This window comes from Ochotona curzoniae, unplaced genomic scaffold, assembly GCF_017591425.1.
Source record: "Ochotona curzoniae isolate NIBS_2020 unplaced genomic scaffold, NIBS_Ocur_1.0 contig_2599, whole genome shotgun sequence".
Taxonomy (NCBI): Eukaryota; Metazoa; Chordata; class Mammalia; order Lagomorpha; family Ochotonidae; genus Ochotona; species Ochotona curzoniae.
The window spans coordinates 11,817,708-11,839,252 of NW_024465520.1; the positions used below are offsets into that span (position 1 = coordinate 11,817,708).

General features: G+C 46.5%; 1 long non-coding RNA gene across 1 annotated transcript in view; it reads right to left on the reverse strand.

The window, feature by feature from the left end:
* Positions 1–14,031, reverse strand: part of LOC121152680 — a 41,977-nt gene extending 27,946 nt beyond the window's left edge. Inside the window, exon 1 of the long non-coding RNA XR_005883297.1 lies at positions 13,840–14,031. This is a non-coding gene — a long non-coding RNA (uncharacterized LOC121152680). The remainder of the gene's footprint in view (positions 1–13,839) is intronic.
* Positions 14,032–21,545: the final 7,514 nt, after the last annotated feature.

Sequence of the window (21,545 nt, forward strand, 5' to 3'; positions counted from 1 at the left end):
AGGGAGAACAGGATGAGTTCCTGGCTCCTGGCTGCTGCCCTGCCTAGACCTGGCTGTGAGACCACTGGAGAAGTGACAGTGATTTGTTAACTTCCATTATTTTTTTATAGGATCACCACAACATATGTGCTCTGTCATTGACCAAATGTTACGCGGCACAGGGCTGAATACAGCCCATCCGTGCAGCACCTGAGGGGCAGCTACAAGTAACCTGGTCCTTGCCACCCACTCACCTTCCACCCTGCCCAGCCCCAGCCATCACAAACATTCAGGGAATGAAGCAATACATGGACAGAATCTCTCTGTCAAATAAATAAAGTACAAAATATTTGCAAAGAAATATATACTAATATATTTTTTTTAATCAATGACATCTCTACGAAGTTTTTCTCCCCTTGATCTAGAATCACTTGGAGGATTTCTTGAAGTTCTGAAGGTCAGGCTGCACCCTGGATACATTCAACCGTGCTCTCTGACAGGGAGGAGGCAGGCCCCAGCACATTTAGGGCAGCTGAGTCCACTTGTTACAGTCAAGAAGCTTGGTTCTAGAGGAGCCAGCAACCGCCTGGCCTGCTCTTCAGAGGCATCCTTCCAAAGTGCACTTTTATATTCAAAAAACTGTCAAAGCGCTTCCATGTCCTGGAGACCATGTGCTGGGCACTGGAATGGAAGCCCACCTGCACAGCGGCCTGTGGCACAGGGGCGGGCGGATGAGCCAGCCCTTTGTCCCCTTGCTTGCCCTGGTGAAAGCGGATCCCGTCAAGTGGCCACCAATGGGCAGGGCACTCCTGCTTCTCTCACCAGCCTGACCACGGGGTGCTTTGACTCAGATGATCCTGCAAGGACAAACTTCCTCCTCACTCCACCCTTTTTTACTAGCTAGTAAATATGCATGAGTATTCTGGAAGCTAAGCATATTTTGATTTCAAAAGATAAAACTCTTTTTTTTTTTTTTTTTTTGCAGGTGCTTCCCAATATGAATTTAGAATGCTTGCTTTTGGCTTTGATCTCTACACAGCTGCTTGCTGAAATATTACCATTAAGAAAAGCTGTGGCAAGTCCAGTCCAATGGCTCAGCTGGCTAATCCTCTCCCTACAAGCAGTGGCAGCCCACATAGTGCCAGTTTGTGGTGCCGGCTGCTCCATTCCCATCCAGCTTCTTGCTTGTGGTCATGGAAAGCAGCTGAGGATGGTCCAAAGCCTTGGGACCCTGCACCCATATGGGAGACCTGGAAGAATCTCTCCTGGCTTCCGGCTTCCGGCTGGCTTAGCTCTGGCCACTGTAGTCTTTTGGGGAAGTGAACTAGCAGATGAATGTTCTTTTTCTTTGTCTCTCCTTCTCTCTCTCAATCTGAATTTCCAATAAAAATAAATAAATCTTAAAAAAAAAAAAAGAGGGTTGTGGCACTGGTGTTTTGGCACAGAGGTTTAAGCTGCTGCATGAGATGCTGTCATCCCATACGAGCACGGGTTCAAGTCCCAGCTGTTCCACTGCTGAGCCCTCCATGCCTGAGATGGCATCAGATTTCCCAAACACTTGGGTCCCTGCCACCCACATGGGAAACTCAGATGGAGTGCCCAGCTCGGGTTTGAGCCTGGCCCAATCTTGTCTATTGTGGGCATTTGGTCATGAACTAGCAAACAGAAAATCTGTCACTACGCCATTCAAATAAAACAACAAATCACTGTTAAAAAAAAATGTCACGGTGCAAGTGCTTTGGTGGCGAGTGTTAAGCCCCTCTTGGAGTGCCCACACCCTCTATCACAGTGCCAGTTTATATCCTGGTTCCTAAATTGCCAACTAAACTTCCTGCTCATGCATAGTGGGGAGTGTGGGGAATAAGCACCCCAGCGCTTAGGGACCTGTCACCATGTGGGACACTGGGAGAGAGTTCCTGGATCCTGGCTTGGGTCTCAGCTAATCCCAGGGGACTAACAGAGTGCGCGCGCTCTCTCTCTCTCTCTCTACTGCTGTCTCTATCACACTGCAATTCAGATAAAATAGATAACTCCACTTTTTAAAGATACTTTTTCTTTCATTTACCACTATTAAAATCCCTGAAACAATCTTAAAATGTCAAAATGTTGGGGCTAAAATGGTGGCATACAGGCTAATCCTCTACCTGCAAGAGCTGGCATTCCATGTGGGGTTTTGTTCATGTCCCAGTTGCTTCCCTTCCCTTCCAGCTCCCTGCTTGTGGCCTGGGAAAGCAGCAGAGGACGGCTCAAAGCCTTGGGACCCTGCACCCCCCTCGGAGGAGAAGTTCCTGGCTCCTGGCTGCAGATTAAGCTCAGTTCAGCTCTGGCCATTGTGGCCATTTGGGAAGTGAACCAGTGGATGACAGATCTGTCTCTCCTTCTCTCTGTACTAAAAAAATCTGCCACTCAAAACGAATAAATCTAAAAACAACAGTTGTGAGGAGCGATTTGAAGGTCATCACGGAGACTGACAACGTGCCTGGCGCCACTCCTTCCTCACAGCTCACGGAATGCACGGGTCTAGCCATCCACCAATCAGATGGAACCCGGCACTTTTGGTCAATAAACGTCCTGAATGGAAGCAGCTCTTGCTGTGGGAGACCGTGATGACAGGGGCTGCATGGTCTACGCCACAGCCCAGCCTGGTGCTGGGGGGCGCACCTCCAGATCTGGAAGAATTCCGGTGTGGCCCAAAGTCTTTTCCTGTTTTTGTTTGGTTTCTGACAGTGTGGGTTGACAGTTCTCCACTGCCCGGCCCCCAGGAGGTGAAGTGCTACTTGGCTTTTGGAATCGCTGTTGCCCAGGAAGTCCTTCTGGGCCCCCTTGCTTTCACCCCAGGGGCCCCAGAACCGGCCATTGTTCCCCCCACTGTACCACCCCCGCTGTCGCTGCGTGCTTGTGCTTTCGCAAGAACTCACGCACTCACCCCCACAATCCAATCACTCGAATCACCTGAAAAGAAAACACACAGCAGCTCTGTGCGGCGGCCTTCAAGAACCGGCCTTTCCACAAATTGCAGGCTTTCGTTTCTGGCCTGGCAGATGGAACAGGAGTCCCCGCCGCCTGATGCTGCAAGGGCCGAGCCTTGGCCTGGGCCTCGGGGTGCGCAGGTCTGCGGGGGGGGGCATGCGGGTGGCCTGCCTGGACCGGCCCTTCGAGGTGGGCCCCCGGGGCTGTGGCCCTGATCCTGCCTGCTGCCTGACCACTTAGCAGGAGAGTCTGTCATTAAACAAAATCTCCCCAGTGCCCCAAACCGCTCCCTCCTGGGCCGGGGAAGACTGCCGAGCTGTGCGGAGGCCTCCACTCCCTGGCTGTGGGCTCCTGCCACCACGCTTGCAAATAAGGCTGCCTTTGGCTTCGGGAAGGACTGGAGCCTCCCTCGAGGTCTTTTAATTTGGGGACTGGAGGCCATTACCTCCCTTCTCTGGTGAATCACTGATGGCTTTCAAAAATGCCAGCAAGCACTATTTGACCTTCCCGGGCTCTTGTGCACTGTGCTTAACTCGGCGAGTGCTCCGAGGAAACAGCAAATGCCTTAGTTCCCGTTTGACAAAGCAGCGGTGTGCGGAGAAGGGCTACTTCCTGCCGCCCTCTCACAAGCACCTTCCCTTTGTCACCCGCTCGAGGAGCCTCTCAGTCCCCCTAACGCCAAGGAAAGCAAGCAGAGATAGGATTTCTGTCTTTAAAAAAAAAGCCCAAGTTTCTAATAAGATAATTTCATGCTAATTAGCAGGGAGACATAGCGTGCATTTTGGAGATAGATGGAACAAGTGTGTGAGTTTCATGTTTCACTGGAAAATGGCTCAAAGGAAAACTCATTTTGAAAGCTTGCGCCACAGCCTGAGGGAGGCTCCCAAGCCACTCGTGCTCCTTCCCCTTCGGCTCTCAATGCCAGACACCAGGGCCAAGGCATGAGCCTTTACAAGACGTTTAGCACATCTTGGGTGGTGCAGAAAGGCAAGGATTACATACCCAGGCAGGGGCTGGTTTGGCGCTTTGCCTGGGCCATGCACGGCCGGCCCGCTGCGAGGGCAGTGACCGCGGCTCCCTGCGAGCCCAGGATACCAGCGGCCAGGGGGTCAGCCAGGGCCTGGGAGTTACAGCGTCTTCTGGAAACCTTGTCCAAACTCTGTCTGTCTCCAGGGACGCATCAGGATGTGCCAAACTCGTCCCGGGTGGCAGTTTAAACCGTGCCCTTTGCATGTGTTTTTAATTTTTATTTAATAAAGGAACAAATGCTTTATTACTGAAGACCAGTTCGTGATTAAAATCAGTTTTGATGATGGCTAGCAAGCACAAGGCGAAGCTGATAGGAATCTGTGTGAGGGCTGTGCCGCCGCAGCTGCGACAGTCCCCGCCTTCCCGTTTTTCTCTGAAGCCCCACGCTCTCTGCTTCCCCTCCACTTTGTTTTGGCCTAGTGATTGTATCTTGCTTACACAACCCGCTCAGCCTTTATCCTCCTGTTTTTGATTACCAACTGCTGTTTATTTTAAATGCAGTTACTAGCCAATTAAATAGAAATTAATGACATTTAGAGCCGGGCTCCTGATTAGTGCCTCTTCCTTTGGCAAATGCCTTCTTCAGGCTGTTGGGAGGGCAGAGATCGCAGAGGCAGAGTCCAGCAGGGGCGGCAAGTCCTCGGGGCAGCGAGTTACCTGTTGGGTCCAGAGTTGGAGCGAGTTGGGATGGGAGGCACTGTTAGGACCCGGAGCAGGCTGAGCTGTAACCGGAGCCGTTTCCTGTTGTGATTTGGTTAAACCATTTCTGATTCAAGACAGATTCTCCTACCAGAAGGACAGGCTTATTTCAGTAGAGAAGGGGGGAAAAAACCAAACCTATCTTCTGCTTTCCTTTTTTTTTTTTGGATGGCTGGAATGCATCTTTTTTTTCTGCCCACTGCCCACTGCTCATGTCAGGGAGGAGGGGTCAAGCTCCATCCAGTGCTGGGTAGACCAAAATGGATCCGGACACTGGAGCTACGGGCTGCCTGTTTTGGAATGAAACCCACTGAGCTAATCAGATAATCTGATATGGGTTTCATTTATTCTAAAATCAGGACAGGAAACACATCTGTGACAGAATTGTTCAGTGCAAGCCTTTCTGAGCCCGTGTGCTTCTGCAGCTTGCGGGAAGGGTGTGGAAGTTCATGCTGAATGTCTTCTCCCTTTTTTACTTGCCTAAAGTTCCCTGACCTTGAAAGGTTCAGCTGAGGCCCGTCTGCTGCTTCAGGAAGCCTTGTCACGGACACGGAGTCCACAGCCCCAGCTCCACGCTGCATAGCTGTGTGCCCCTCAGCCCCCAAGGTCCCGTAGTTGTCATTTTCCCAACAGGATCTTTTCTTTATCTTCTTTTTCTTTTTTTTCCCCCAGATTTGTTTATTTGAAAGGCAGAGTTCCACAGAGAAAGTCCTCTTTCATCCACTGATTAACACCCCAGATGGCTGGCTGGCACAGGTTTATGCCAGAAGCTAGTACCTTCATCTGGGTCCCCTCGGGTGGTGGGGGGGGCGGGATCGGATAGGCCATCTTCCATTGCTTTCCCAGGTACATTAGCAGGGAGCTGGGTCAGAAGTGGGGAAGCTGGACGTCAAGCTGGCATTCCTGTGTGACGCTGGCGTTGCAGGCAGTGGCATGACACGCTGCACCATGACGCCATCCCTGAGAAAGCCTTACTAAGAACAGAAGGTGTAGCGAGCGTGAAGAGCATGGCTGACTTGCGCACAAATGTGAGGCACTGTTGTAATGCCGCTGTAACTCCACGGGATGCAGTGTGCGGCATTGCATCTGCTTTACATCATTACCTGCCTATTCTAACCCCATAGGAACGGAATGATGAACCTTAAGATATGTTTTACTTTGTTTTTAACAGCAAAAAAAAAAAAAAAAAGAAAGAAAAGAAAGAAAAGGAAGTTGTCTATAAGTACAAACTAGGAATTAATTAAGTAAAACATACTGACATCATGGGATGTGGTTCAGACATTAAAAATGGAAGGGGAGGGCCCGGCGCGGTGGCGCAAGTGGTTAAAGGTCCTCGCCTTGCACGCCCGGGATCCCATATGGGCGCCGGTTCTAATCCCGGCAGCCCCGCTTCCCTTCCAGCTCCCTGCCTGTGGCCTGGGAAAGCAGTCGAGGACAGCCCAAGGCTTTGGGACCCTGCACCCGCGTGGGAGACCCGGAAGAGGCTCCTGGCTTCGGATCGGCATAGTATCGGCCCGTTGCGCTCACTTGGGGAGTGAATCATCGGACGGAAGATCTTCCTCTCTGTCTCTCCTCTCTGTATATCCGCCTTTCCAATAAAAATAATAAAAATAAATCTTTAAAAAAAAAAAAAATGGAAGGGGAGAGTTTAGCCCTGAGAGAGCTGTAACGAGCTTCACTCTCAGAATGTGGTGAGTAGGGAAATGCAAAGCACTTCAGGCAGACGTCACTGATGCCAGGTGAAACGGCTGAGACATTGGTGAGGCCCGAGAAGAGGCTTGTGGGCAAATGGGAAACTCCTGGGGGACACAGCCCTTGAAGGCGTCTGTGCCTCTCCCAGCAAACACCCACATCTGTGGTGCTCACGGGGCGACCGAGGAAAGCCCTGAATTGGGCCCACTGCTTTGCTAACCTGAGAAAGGGTCAGAGCAACCTTAGAGGAGAGCTCATCTATCCGGCCTCCAACCAGAAACAGGAGCCTTAATCTGGGCAAGAAAAGCGTGCTGGGCAGTGGCGAAGACCCCTCGGAACTGGGTGAAGAGAACCAAAAGAAATCTGAAATGGCTGGTATGTTTCACACTGGACCCACAAATACAAAGGGACTTCCAAAAGTTCAAGGGGCGAAGATGGTGTTACAAGATGGTATCTGTGCTAAGCAGGTAAGGTCGTCGCCTGCAGTACTGACATCCTATATGGGCGTTAGTTTGAATCCTGCCTGTTCCACTTCAGATCTGGCTCTCGGCTAATGTGCCTGGGAAAGCAGTGGAAGATGGTTTGCTTAGATGCCTCCCTGGACCACATGGGAGACCCCATGGCTCCTGGCTCCTGGTTTCAGGCTGGCCTAGATCCTTCAGCTGCAGCCATTCAGGGTGTGAACCAGCAGATGGTACACAAAATCCTTTTCAATCTCTCTCCATTTCAAATACATGAATCGGTCTTTGAAAAAAAAAACAACAACAAAACAACAGATGATGCCTGTTTTCCATGAACTTATTCAAGACTGCTGCGCAGCTGAGGTAGGGTCAAGGGACTGAAAGGCTATGTCCCTCCCCCCAAACCAGATATAGGATGCAACCAAGATGGAGGCTTTTTCAGAACGACAAAAATATGAACTGAGCTCGCCCTCCGCTCCTTCCTTGAACAGCAGAGAAACAGCGGGAGAAGGATGGGGGGCAAGAAAACAGACTGTGAAGTGCGGAGCTAGGGATTTTACAATCACAGTGCAGCATAACCTCTGCTGGCATTTGAAACAGCAGAGAGCACAGACCTGGAGTCAGCCAAACCACTGCATTCAAGTTCTAGCAGAAGGAAGGACACCCTGGTATCCATGTTCCAAGCCGTGCATGCCAGTCTACGCTCCTGTGCAAAATGACCAGCTTTTCAACGAAAACGGCAATGCGTGTGAAAGAGTAAGAAAAACCTACTGGAAGAGACAAGGCACTCATCATAAACATCTCTGATATGATGCAGATGTTGGACCTGGTGGGAAACTTTATTTCTTTGTAATACTTTCCTCCCCAGCTTTATTAAGGTATAATTGACTAAAATTGTGAGTATTTGCAACATAATGTTTAACTACATCTTGAGATGATTAAATTGAACAAATTATGCATTCTTCACATATTAACATATCTTTGTGTGTGTGTGGAGAGAAAATTTAGAACTAAAATATAGCTATTTCCAGTATGTGTTATTATTACTTAGTCACCATGCTATAAAATACATTTCCAGAACTTGTTCATCTGTAAATGAAACTGTATAGCATTTGAATTTCTTCCTACCAGGCCCTCATAAGAATTGTTCTGTTTTCTGATTCTAAGAACAAATCAACTTTGTGAGTGAGTTTCTCCTACAAGTTAGATCATGCTACATTTGCTTTTCTTCTTCTTCTTTTTAAAGATTTAGTTTTACTTTCATTTGAAAAAGCAGTGTTTCAAAGAGGAGAGACAGAGATCTCTTTGCTGGCTCGCTCCCCGAGCCGCTGCAGTGGACAAAGATGAGCCGATCCCGAGCCAGGACCTGGAGATTCTCGGAGTCTCCCCCGTGGGTGCAGGAGTCCGAGGACGTGAGCCATCCCCCTTTGCTTTCCCAGGCCAGAAGCAGGGAGCCGGATGGGAAGTAGAGCAACTGGGACACAGTCAGAGGATTAACATGACAGGCCGCTGTGCCAGTCCCACGGTTCACAACTACAGACATTTTATTACTCTTGTGCTTTACTATTATACAGCATTAAAAGTCAAATTGACTATAGTATTACCTTTGTAGTGAATTTTTAATTTTTATGTTTTCATTTTATTGTCTTTATTTCAAATTTAAGAGCTCACTTCAGAATTTCTTATAATGGTGAACCCCCGCAGCTTTCCTTTTCACACTGCCTTCTGTTTTAAGTAGTTACGCGATAGAGGGTCTTGGTTGACAACGTCTTTCTTTTAGCACCTCCAACATATGATTTTGTTCTCTTCTGGCCTGCAAGGTTTCTGCTGAGAAAACTGCCGACAGTCATATAGTGATTGAATTGCTTCTCTTGATACTTTGAAAATTCTCTAGGTTTTGAGAATTTCATTATAGTTTGTCTGAAGCAATACCTGTTCAGATGTTTGACGTATTTGGCTATCTTGATGATACATAAACTTGCATGTCTACTTTGTTGTCTCCTCAAGCAGTTTTTTCTTCTCCTTTCTCTTTCCCTGCTCTTTCTGCTGCTTCCATAATGTATCTTCACTGTTTTGATCGATTAGATCTTTTTGGTTACATTCTTATTTTGGATTAGATCTGTTTTTAAGTACTCTATGTATTTTTAACTGCAATCAATAGAGTCTTTAGCACCAGAATTGTTTTGGTAATACATCTCTTTGTTCAAGTTTTCATTTCATTTCATTTCATTTGCTTTTATGGATTTGTTTAATTTGTGTGTTTTCTCTGGGAGCTTCCCAACTTTCTTTTTACTTTTTTTTTTAAGATTTATTTTTATTGGAAAGGAGGATACTCAGCGAGGAGGAGAGACAGAAAGAAAGATCCTCAGTCCAAAGGTTCACTCCCCAAGCAGCTGCAACGGCCAGGAGCCTCCTCCAGGTCTCCCACATGGGTGCAGGATCCTCCACTGCTTTCCCAGGCCACAAGCAGGGAACTGGATGGGATGCAGGGCTGCTGGGATTAGAACCAGCACCCATATGGAATCCCAGTGCGTTCAAGGCGAGGACCTTAACTGCTACGCTATTGCGCTGGGCCTCCAACTTTCTTTAAGATGATGATTTTGAATCCTTTGTCATTTGTCTCTGTAGGGATTTCTACTAGTGATTTATTTTGCTCTCTTGATGGGAGTGCACTTGGCTGATTGCTTGTGTGATTCTTAGGGTCTTGTCTGTGTCTGTGGAGCCTCTTCCCTTCACCAGCCAGTCAGTGAAGAAATTCTTAATCAGCCATCTGGTGGCGTTCCCAGGTGAGTTGACTGTGGTGCTTCAGTCAGCCGGTGGGCAGACCTGGTACCTGCTTAACAGAAGCCACACTGGATCTCAGGCCCGCGATGCCAGGCCTCGAGCCTGTGTCTCCTGGGAATGCAACTTGGGTCAGAGAAGGCTGTCTTCAGCCCGAGTCCAGCAGTGCGTATCTGCTCAGTAGGTCCACGAGGCTGACCTGGCTGCAGGCCGACTTTAAGCCCGACTCTGTAGGAATGGGCCTGCGTCTTTAGTTTCTGGGATTTAGCTAATGTGGAGCCCCAATCAACAAGGATGTTCCTAGAGCCCCAGACCATGAATGCCAGCCTAGGAGTCTGGGTCTGTGAGTGCCAGTCTGGAAATCAGGGCTACAGGGGCTTTCCTAGAGTCCCAGGCTAAAAACACCAGCTTCCAGGGGCAGGTATAGAAGACAGATCTGAGGGAAAGCTGACCTAGAGTCTGGCTGCACTGGGACAGGTATGGGTCCTTGGCCTGTGTGATCATGGGGCTGGGGGAACTGTCTGTATCCTAAGCCCACGAGTGTTGTACTGGTGTGTAGGACTGCGGGGGCCTGTCTGGGGCTGGGGTCCATGTGAGCTGGCTTGGCCCTAGGGCAGGCCTGCATCCCAGGGTCACGGGGCTCTTCTGGTGTTGGTTGCCAGTCTGTATCCTAAAGCTGAGACAGGCCTGGTGCTGGGATCCACAGCAATGTCGGGTGCTCATTTCACTCCTTTCCCACACACAAAGTATTGTCTGGACTCAGGGAAGGGATGATGCTAGTCATGGCAACCTATGGTTCGGATTTGTTGTGATGTGGATATGGTTGGAATGTCTCCCTCGGGGGACAGGTGCTAGAAGCTTGGTCCTCACTGACACAGTATTGAACGTTTAAAAAACGGGGCCTTAGGCCAGGTGTGATAGCCTGGTGACTAAATCCTCATTGTGCACATGCCAGCATCCCATGTGGGCACCACTTCATATCTTGGCTGCTCTTCTTCCCTTCCAGCTCCTTGCCCATGGTCTGGGCAAGCAGTAGAGGATGACCCAAAGCCTGGAGCCCTGCACCCATGTGGGAGACCTGGAAGAAGCTCCTGGATTCAGATTGCCTCAGATCCAGCCATTGCAGCCACTTGGAGAGTGAACCAGCAGACAAAAGAACTTTCTTTCGCTTTCTCCTTATCTCTGTAAACTTGCCTTTCCAATTAAAAAAAAAAAAGAAAGAAAGAAAGAAAAAAGAAAGAATAAAGAAACAGGGCCTAGCGGGAAGTAACTGGGCCAAGACTGTCTTCATAAAGACATTCATATTTGTCTCGAAAAATAAGCTGTGTCTTGCCAAGACTGGAGTTCAACACTCCTGCTTTAGAAATTAAAAGAAGAAGACTCGAGCAACGTCATCCACAGCCACAGCACACTGATGTCTACAGGAACCTCCACCCATCAATGGCAAGCTACGCGGGTTTTTTTTTTTTAAATACAGATGGAACATTCAGTATGATATATTCTCAACTGTAAAACAAACTTCATTAAGTTTAAAAGAATAAAACCATATAAATCGCTTCTCTTACCACCGTGAAATTACATTAAAAATCAATAACAAAGATTTATATAAAAATCCTCGAATATTTAGAAATTAAAACAACCAACTTCAAACCTGTCATGAGTCAAACAAAGAGACTCAGCAAAATGTTTAAAATATTTTTGACTAAAATAAAATAAAAATCCAATACATGTAAGCTTGCACAATGCAACTGAAGTCATGCTTAGAAATGTAGGCGTTACATGTTTATGTTACAAAACAAAAAGGGTCTCAATTCAATGATCTAAGTTTCAGTTTTGAGCAAGTCACAAAAATCTAAAGGAATAACATTACCAATACTAAAGCAGAAATAATGAAATTCAAAACTGAATCAGAAAAAATACACTAAAGTTCTGGAGATTATTTGCAAACACTGATCAAGTTGATAACAGCTTGACTGATCAAGAAGGAAAAAAGTTAGTAAGAGTGTCTGGAGCAGCACGAACACTACTGGATATTGTTAGACACCAACAAGGCACATTTTCATATATTGCCAACATATACTATTATATTATATAAAGGTATATTACAAACTATTCCCATACATTCGAAAACCTTCGACCTAAACAACAAACGATCTTTCAAAAGCAAACAGATAGTCTCAGGAATCACAAATGAATCCCTATTACAAAAAACTTTTTAAAAGAGCTATTTTTATTGGAAAGGCATATTGTATTTACAGAGGGCAGAGAGAAAGATCTTCCATCAGCCAGTTCACGCCTCAAATGGCTGCAACACCCAGAGCTGAGTGGATCTGAAGCCAGGAGTCAGGATCTTCTTCTGCGTTTCCTACGCTCCCACAAGGTCCCAAAGTTTTGGAGCACCCTCTACTGCTTTCCCAGACCGTAAGCGGGGAGCTGGATGGGAAGCAGAGTATCCAAGACACAAACCAGTGCCCGTATGGAATCCCACTGCTCCAAGGTAGAGGATTGGTCTTGAAATTTTATTATTATTTTTTAAGATTTGTTTATTTTTATTGGAAAGTCAGATTTGCAGAGAGGAGAGACAGAAAGATCTTCAATCTTGGTTTACTCCCCAAGTGGTCGCAATGGTTGGAGCTGAGCTGATCTGAAGCCAGGAATCGGGAGCTTCTTCCAGGTCTACCACATGGGTACAGGATCCCAAGGCTTTGGGTCGTCCTCTACTGCTTGCCCAGGCCACAAGCAGGCAGCTGGAAGGGAAGTGGAGCAGCCAAGATATGAAGTGGTGCCCACATGGGTTGCTGGTGTTCTATCTCCCCTCTAGCTTCCTGTTACTGTGCCTGGGAAAACAGCAGAAGATGGTCAACTGCCCGGGCATCTGCTATGCATGTGAGAGACCCAAAAGAATCTTCTGGCTCCTGACTTTGGCCTGGCCCAGCCTTGGTTATTGCTGCTATTGGATAGTGAATTAACAGGTGGAAAATCTCTCTACCTCTCTGTCTCTTTCTTTGCTTCATTATAATTGCATTTCAAAAAATAAAAATATTTTAAAATACTTTTAAAACTGGAAATCATTTGAAAAAACATTAGGAAGTTTAAATGAATATCTAGAAAGGGGAGACATACCAGATCAAGTGGCATTTATCTAAGGAATGTATAGCTGACTCAGCTTTCAAAACACAACCAATGTTTGTCTCTATATTAACAAAAATGTAGAAAATTCATCACTAATATTCCATATACCTTTATAATAAAAATAAAAATAAAAACTGCAAAGTATAAATAAAAATTCCTCATCACAATAAAAAGTATCTATAAACTACAATTAACACATTATAATTAGTGTTAAAAGACTAGCTACCTATCTGATAAGATGGGGAACAGGCAAGGATATCCTTTTTGACAATTACCACTTTATATTATCCTATAAATACTAGGCATTATAATAAGATATGGAAACAGTAGGAATATCACCTTATTCACAGTTAGCAAAACTATTTTTAAAATACTCCTATACAGGGACCAGTGCAGTGGCCTAGCCCCAAAAGTTCTCGCCTTGAACGTGCCCCGGGATCTCATATGGGTGCTGGTTCTAACCCCTGTGCAGCTCCACTTCCCATCCAGCTCCCTGCTTGTGGCCCGGGAAAGCAGTCGAGGACGGCCCAAAGCCTTGGGACCCTGCACCCGCGTGGGAGACCTGGAGGAAGCTCCTGGCTCCTGGTTTCAGATCGGCGCGGCACCTGCCGTTGTGATCACCATCGGACAGAAGATCTTCCTCTCTATCACTCCTCCTCTTCGTATATCTGACTTTGCAATAAAAATAAATAAATAAATAAATCTTTTTTTTTTTTAAAGATTTATTTTTATTATTTTTTATTGGAAAGGCGGATATACAGAGAGGAGAGACAGAGAGGAAGATCTTCCGTTCGATGATTCACTCCCCAAGTGAGCGCAACGGGCCGATACTATGCCGATCCGAAGCCAGGAGCCTCTTCCGGGTCTCCCACGCGGGTGCAGGGTCCCAAAGCTTTGGGCCGTCCTCGACTGCCTTCCCGGGCCACGGGCAGGGAGCTGGAAGGGAAGCAGGGCTGCCGGGATTAGAACCGGCGCCCATATGGGATCCTGGGCGTGCAAGGCGAGGACTTAACCACTTGCGCCACCGCGCCGGGCCCTAAATAAATAAATCTTGAAAAAAAAATTAGAAATGGTACTTCAATGTGTCGTTCCTTACCTCCTAAAATAGGTCAGCAACGGGGCAGAGATCTCGGTCACTCGCGGCAGACAACTAGAGGCCCGGAAGGCGCCCACCATTTTGGATTCGTACGATTTGAGGTATCTGCTTCCCCTTTCCCACAATTGGCGAATGGTGCCCGACTGTCCACCAATCCCTCGCGGCCCCTCCTCGTAATGTCCGCCCACATACCAATACACTGCGGCTCCAACGATGCCACTCACCAATACCTCAGAGCCGCCCTGCCGTCCACTTCCACTTCCTTTTCCTGCTCCCTCCCCTTCACACGCGATGACTTCCGGCTGCGTCCCCCGCCTCCATCTCGTCCCTTTCCCCTAGCCTGGCAGCCTGGCAGCCTGGCAGCCGTGTCCCACCCTGGCTTCTGGTTCTCTTGCCGCTCACCCCCACTCCACCCTGCTGGAAGAAAGGACCTCGGAAGTGCCTCTCTGCGTCTGGCGGATTGCCTTATGGCAGCGAACTTATCCCGAAAAGAAGACTTGGCTGTGGGAATTAGCTCCAGGTAAGGGTTTACTGCCCACTCAAGATGGGTGCTTGTGTCATATAACCCTTTCTGATGTGTTTGAGATTTGAATCAATTTTGCTACCATTTTTTTGTATCTAATTGGTTCTGCACTAAGAATGCTTATCTTTGTGCAAAGCAAAGAGCTGGAAAAAAAAAATACATTGCATGTCCACAGTAACTTCAGTAACCTAAAACATGGATATCAATTTGGGCCATCATCATTTGCTTCAAAAGACACTTCTTAATATTGGATTTCTATCACTATCAAAAATCAATTGTGGAATTTATAGGAGTTTATTTCTAGTTTCCCATTCCTTTGATCTATATGTGTGTTGTTTTGCTATCTTCACGGTCTCAGCTACTATCATATTATGCTGACGTTTGAAATAAGTTAGTATGAAAAAGAAGAAAAACCAAATCAGTTAGTACGAATCTCCAACTTTATTCTCTTCAAAAATATTTAAGAATTTTTGGCTTTAGCCCTTCTGTGTAACTTTTTCAACCAGTAATTAGTAACTGCCTAAAAGCTTTCATTAGAATTTCAATAAATCTATATTAAAACCTGGAAAGAATTAATATCATAACAATACTAAATTCTGTAATATAAGGACATGGTATATTCTTCCACATATACCGTGGTTTTTAACTCCTTAACCAACAGATACCATATATTTTTTATATTGTTATTTTAATTTTGAATTTGAATTGTTCAGCTTTTGTATACAGAAGTAACAACTATGTGTATGTGCTGACTTTGAATCCACTTATAGCTCTAGTGGCTTTTGTATGGACTGTGTAGGAATATATTTTTTTAAGATATATTTATTTTTATTGCAAAATCAGAGGAAGAGGAAGAAAGACAGAGAGGAAGATTTCCCTTTGATGATTCACTCCCCAGGTTACCTCAATAACCAGAAACCAGGACCCTCTTCCAGGTCTCCCGCGCTGGTGCAGGGTTGCAAGGCTTTGGGCCGTCCTCAACTGCCTTCCCAGGCCACAAGCAGGGAGCTGGATGGGAAGTGGAGCTGCTGGGATTAGAACCTGTGCCAGGCACGTGCAGCATCAGGCCTTTAGTCACTAGTCACTACTCTGGGTCCTAAGCTGCTCTTTAAATGCACAGCATCCAAGCAGATTCTTAACCAAAAAGACATATTCAGATGTAAGATAAGCACACGAAAATACTAAGTGTTACTAATCATTCCCCATTAAATGCAGACAAGTTAAAATAACAATAAGATTATTTGAATATGTGCAGTGGTGAAATCTGGCAATATTAAGTGCTGAAAACAATGCAAAATACTAGGAATTCTCATTTATTCTTAGCAGGAATGCAAAATGGTGTAGCCATTTTGAGAAATTAGTCGGTTGTTGTAAAGTTAGACATGCCTTATGAGTCAGCAGTCTCACTCCTAAGTGTGTGACCAAAGGCAGGAAAAGAAGTACAAGCCGTTGGATGAAAAATCAATTTTTTTCCCTTCCCCGACAGTTCTTTTTAATTTCTTTTTGCAATTTTTATTGGAATGAAAGATTTACAGAGAGAAGGAGAGACAAGGACAAAAATCTTTCATTTGCTGGTTCGCTCACCAAATGGCTGCAGTGACCTGCCGAGCTGGTCTGAAACCAGGAGCCGGAAGCTTCCTATGGCTCTCCCACATAGGTGCAGAGGCCCAAGGACCTGAGCCACTCTGCTGCTGCTTTCCCAGGCCATAAGCACGGAGCTGAATGGAAGTGGAGCAGCCAGGACATGAACCAAGCACCCACGTGGGACCAGCCAGTTGAGTCAACACATCAGCCCCTCCTTCACAGTTCTTAATTGGAACAGACCACTTGTGACAGAGAGTAGCAAGAGAAAATGACATGTTTCCTGGTTGTGTATTTGATAAATCCACAGATAAATGAATAAACCTCAAAGATGAGGTCTTGAATTCAGGCTTAAATTTAATTCACTGCTGAAACAAGGTGTGGGGAAGGCCACTTCTATGGAAATGTTCAAGAAAAGCAAGATCAACACGGGCAGGTTTGTTTTGTAAATTCAGGCAGGTGTGTTCTCCATTGACGAAAGCCTCTGGGATTTACAGCCATCCTTCTCTTCCTGGTACAAGAAAGGACTCATCCTTGCAGATGGAAATTTCCTTTGTAGATGAAAATTTGCCTGACAAAAGGACAACTTTTATTCTGTTTTCAGAGTTTTTCCTGCGTCTTCAGTAGCTCAAAATAATCCCAAACCCAAAGAGAAATGTTTAGAGGTGGGGTGTTCTGGTTTCTTGCAATGCAAAGACCTATAAGCCAATGTACATAACTGATTTTAGAAAGTGTGGTGCAATTCAGATGTAGCACGGATTTATCCTTGCTATGGGACGTCACGGGAATAAAATCAGCAGTTGCTTCACAAGATAGGGGATAAGCAGGGAGCTGGCTAGGTCTGTTGACGCGGCATTCACAAGCCCCATGTGTACAGTTCTGTCCTAGTTGTCAGAAGAGCTCTTTCCCTGCAATATGTCTGTTCATCCAGGACCTAAAAGGGATGCCACAGCAATACAGATGTTGAGCTGTGTCATGCCCGGAAGTAGCACGCCCAACTTCATAAATGAGATCAGCAGGACCCTGCTTTCCCCTCTCTTTATGTCTGTCTTCTGCCACAGACCACAGCTGGAGGGGCGCACAGTGGCCTCTGTGCCTCCCCTCGTTCACCTCTTCCCCTTTGGGCAGTCATCTGGCCCAGTGCCCACTCATTGTGGATACTCCTCGGGTGGGGCAGCCCCTGCTCACATGTGTGTACGTGTGTTTACTTCTTCAACTTTTGAATAAAATTTCTATCACTTTGCTCAACTTAACACATGTCAACATTTAGCATTTTTGTCTTTGTGATGACAGGAACCTGGAGTAAAAAAGTGAATACCTCCTTTCCCATAGCAACAGCATGGATGAATCTTACCAGCATTTCATTTTGCGGAGTGCAAGAAGCCATGTCCAGAAGTGTCTGATTCTATTCATGCTGTTGCAAAAAGGGTTGAACCCCCCACACACCAAAAAAAAAGAAGGGGTGACCCTAGCTGGGTTTATTTCAAGCTCTTGTCTGAGAGAATTCAAAGTGGAGACCTGGGAAATGCAGGAACAGGAACAGAATCTGAGTCGGTACACAGACAGCAGTGCGGGCAGTCTCACGAGGGGTTTCCTCGCACCCTGCTTTGGTTGCCTCCTTGATCAGGAGGGATGGACGCTCACCAAATATACACCGAGGTAGAGTTGTGTAAGCCTGATGACTTCTGGGAAAGTTTGGACAAGATTCTTCCTAGCAGCAGGTTGAGAGGGACGAGGGATCCCAAGGAAGGGTAATGTGTCCACAGTTGGACAAGGCCACGTTAGTTAAGGGCATCAGCAGGAACCTGTTTGAGCTCTCCATCAGCTTCGCGTAGAACGAGTTACACTGGTTCCATCTGTGAGCAGCTCCAGACAAGCCCCTCCGAGACATCTCATTAGCATACTTATGCAAAACGGGGTGATTCTAGCAGCTGCTCCCTGAGTGGCCCACATCCAGTACAAGACGTTTTCACCTTATTACCATATGTAGTAACTCATTAGGGAGAGTTCAGCATTTAAAAACATCTAACCCCTAGACAGGACTTCTTCAGCAGTGACCGGTTCTTGACCTTTCCGATGCTGCCCGGAGCTTTCACTTTTGTTTTCCCTTTCCAATGGCATTTCTCCACGTTCTTCACTCTTTCTTGTCCGTGCACCTCAATCTTCAGAGTTGTGATGTTGTGGGGTGCAGGAGAGATCACGCCAGACAAGTCTAAGATGTGTTAAGGAGTCTTTATTAACCACGCTTCGTGATGGCAGGGCCCACTAGAACTTAGCAAATTATAAATCTATGTAGCAATCCAGTCTGAATCGAAACCGTGTGAGGTGCAAGTGATGGTTACAGCCAGGTCTGTCTGTTAAGCTACAGACCTATGCTCCAGCTTCTCCAGCAATATAAATTATCCTAAGAGACAGCAGTGAACAGCCTCGACCCACTTGCAAAGCTGTAAACCTCCAGCCTTTCCTGGCTTCTCTGTGTACATTCCTTTCACCTCTGCGGGAACTCTTGAAAGTACGCAAATTAGAAATACAAAGCATGTTAGTATTTGTGTCTTCACTGACTCACCCCAGCAGTGAACTTAGGGTAGGGAATCCAGCCGTACAGGGGGCATGCTCGGGGGGCCACCTGTCCTCTGATTCTGTCCCAGGAAGTTGGTGAGCAAGCAGGTACCGGGGAGGCATGGGATCAATAGAGCGAACCCCTCCCTGTCATGGGCTTTTATGGGGGATGGTGAGGGGAGTGGTTACACAACAATGCAATACCACCCCATCTCAGGTTCCATGTGGTTGCAGGGGTTCAAGGACTTGGGCCATCCTCTGCCGCTTTCCCAAGCCATTAGCACTGAGCTGGAATGGGAATGGAGCAGCTGGAATGAGAACCAATACCCATATGGTACGCTTCCGCTGACCCTCAAGTGTTGAAAATGCAATCCCCATAGCAATAGTGGTGGGAGTGAGGCCCTCTAAGGCGTAATTGGCTCATGAGTATTCCGTTCTCCTGAATGAATTGATGCCTTTCCCATGGCCGTAGATTAAACATCCTGGAAGTAGGTTCCTAACTGGAAGCTTAGTCCCATTCCCTCTCTGTCGCCGATATGCATCCTTGTGATCCAGTAAAAAAGCCATTACTAGATATGGATCTTTGATCTTTTTTTTTTTTTTTTTGATTGGAAAGGCAAATACACAGAGAGAGGGAGAGACAGAGAGGAAGATCTTCTGTTCCATGTTCACTCCCTAATGGCCACAACAGCTAGAGCTGATCCAATCTGTAGCCAGGAGCCAGGAGCTTCTTCCAGGTCTCCCATGTGGGTGCAGGATCTTTTGGGCCGTCCTTGACTGCTTTCCCAGGCCACAAGCAAGGAGCTGGATGGAAGTGGGGCTGCCGGGATTAGAACCGGTGCCCGTATGGGATCCTGGCTCATGTGAGGCCAGGACTTTAGGTCCTAGGCTATTGCGCCGGGCCCGCTCTTTGATCTTGAATTTCCCTGCATTTAGAACTATGACCTAAATTTCAGTTCATTATAATGTGCCCGGTTTGTGGTATTCTGTAATCCATTTCAAGCCATAATGTATATCACAGATATGTGTGTTTATAAATGAGTTTATGTGTCTACCTGTACACAGATACTCTCCTCTATAACTGTTTTTTTTTTTTAAGATTTATTTATTTTTATTGGAAAGGTGGATACACAGAGAGGAGGAGAGACAGAGAGGAAGATCTTCCTTCCGATGGTTCACTCCCCAAGTGAGCGCAACCATCCAAGCTGAGCCAATCTGAAGCCAGGAGCTCTTCAGGGTCTCTCACACAGGTGCAGGGTCCCAAGGCTTTGGGCCGTCCTCGACTGCTTTCCCAGGCCACAGGCAGGGAGCTGGATGGGAAGTGGGGCCGCTGGGATCAGAACCGGTGACCTATATGGGATACCGCTGCATGCAAGGCGAGGACCTTAACCACCTACGCTATTGTGCCAGGCCATATAAACTGATTTTTTTAAAAAGATTTTATTTATTTATTTATTTATTTATTTTTATTACAAAGTCAGATATACAGAGAGGAGGAGAGACAGAGAGGAAGCTCCTTTGTCCAATGATTCACTCCTCAAGTGAGCACAACGGCCGATGTTATGCCGATCCGAAGCCAGGAGCCAGGAACTTCTTCTGGGTCTCCCACGTGGGTTCAGAGTCCCAAGCCTTTGGGCCGTCCTTGACTGCTTTCCTAGGACACAAGCAGGGAGCTGGATGGGAAGTGGAGCTGTTGGGATTAGAACTGGTGCCCATATGGGATCCAGCTGTGTTCAAGGCGAAAACTTTAGCCACTAGGCCAGCAATCCAGGCCCAAAATTTATTTATTTTTATTAGAAAATCAGATATACAGACTGATGGAGAAACAGAGAGGAAAATCTTCCATCTGCTGGTTCACTCCCCAAGTGGCTGCAATAGCTGGAGCTGTGCTGATCCGAAACCAGGAGCCAGGTCTCCCACATGGACGCAGGGTCCCAAGGCTTTGGGCCGTCCTCCACTGCTTCCCCAGGCCACAAGCAGGGAGCTGGATGGGAAGTGGGGCTGCCAGGATTAGAGCTGATGCCCATATCAGATGCTGGATCATGCAAAGCAAGGACTTTAGTGGCTAGGCCACTGTGCCGGGACCCTCATCTATCTTTTTATCTATTATCTATCTAATCATCTTTTTCCTCTTCCTATTCACCTAGACAGATAAAAATGAGCAACCCATTACATGGTGAATAGTCAATTACCATTGTTATTGGTTTCTAAACACCATCCTACAATAAAAGGAACTGGGGATTCTTGGAGAACTAACCCAGGACTGGGACAGTAGAGCCCAAGGATCTCATGGCAATTTATATAAGAAAATTATATATATATAAAGAATATAATGTGCTTAGGAACCAATCTGAAAGAGCTCCAACAATCAAAGCTGGAAGAATTTGATCAATAAAATAATAATAAAAATGAGCTTACCATATGAGATTATAACTGAAAGAATAAAATTAATACCCATGAGTCTGAAAGTATAAAAATAAAGGTTGGAGGCGCGGTGTAGAAGAAGGTCAGTCTTCCTTTGAGAAGAATTTTAGTTTGTAAGTATAGATGGCCTGAGAGAAATGGAAAGTACTCTTAAGTACTACAGTAATTATTGCAGGAAGGAAAGATGTGCAGAAAATAGTAAACATTTTAGGATGCTGAAGGTTTTCGTAGAGACAGGCTTTCTGTATGGTCTCCAAATCTCACTGGTACTGTAATTGCAACTGTTAAGTTTGAACTACTTCAACATAACAAATAAAAGCTGACTCCTTTGTGACCTGAAATACCTTTATGATCTATTAAATTTTAAAAGTCAGCAAGGTTTTCATTTTTGTGCACCTATTCACACATAACACATAAAAGCAAAGTAAAAAGATAAGCAATGTGTCTGGGGCGGTGGCCTAGCCCCTAAAGTCCTGCCCTGACCACACCGGAATCCTGTATGGGCGCCGGTTCTAATCCCAGCAGCTCCACTTCCCATCCAGCTCCCTGCTTGTGCCCTGGGAGGACGGTCCAAAGCCTTGGAACCCTGCACCCATATGGGAGACCGGGAAGAGGATCT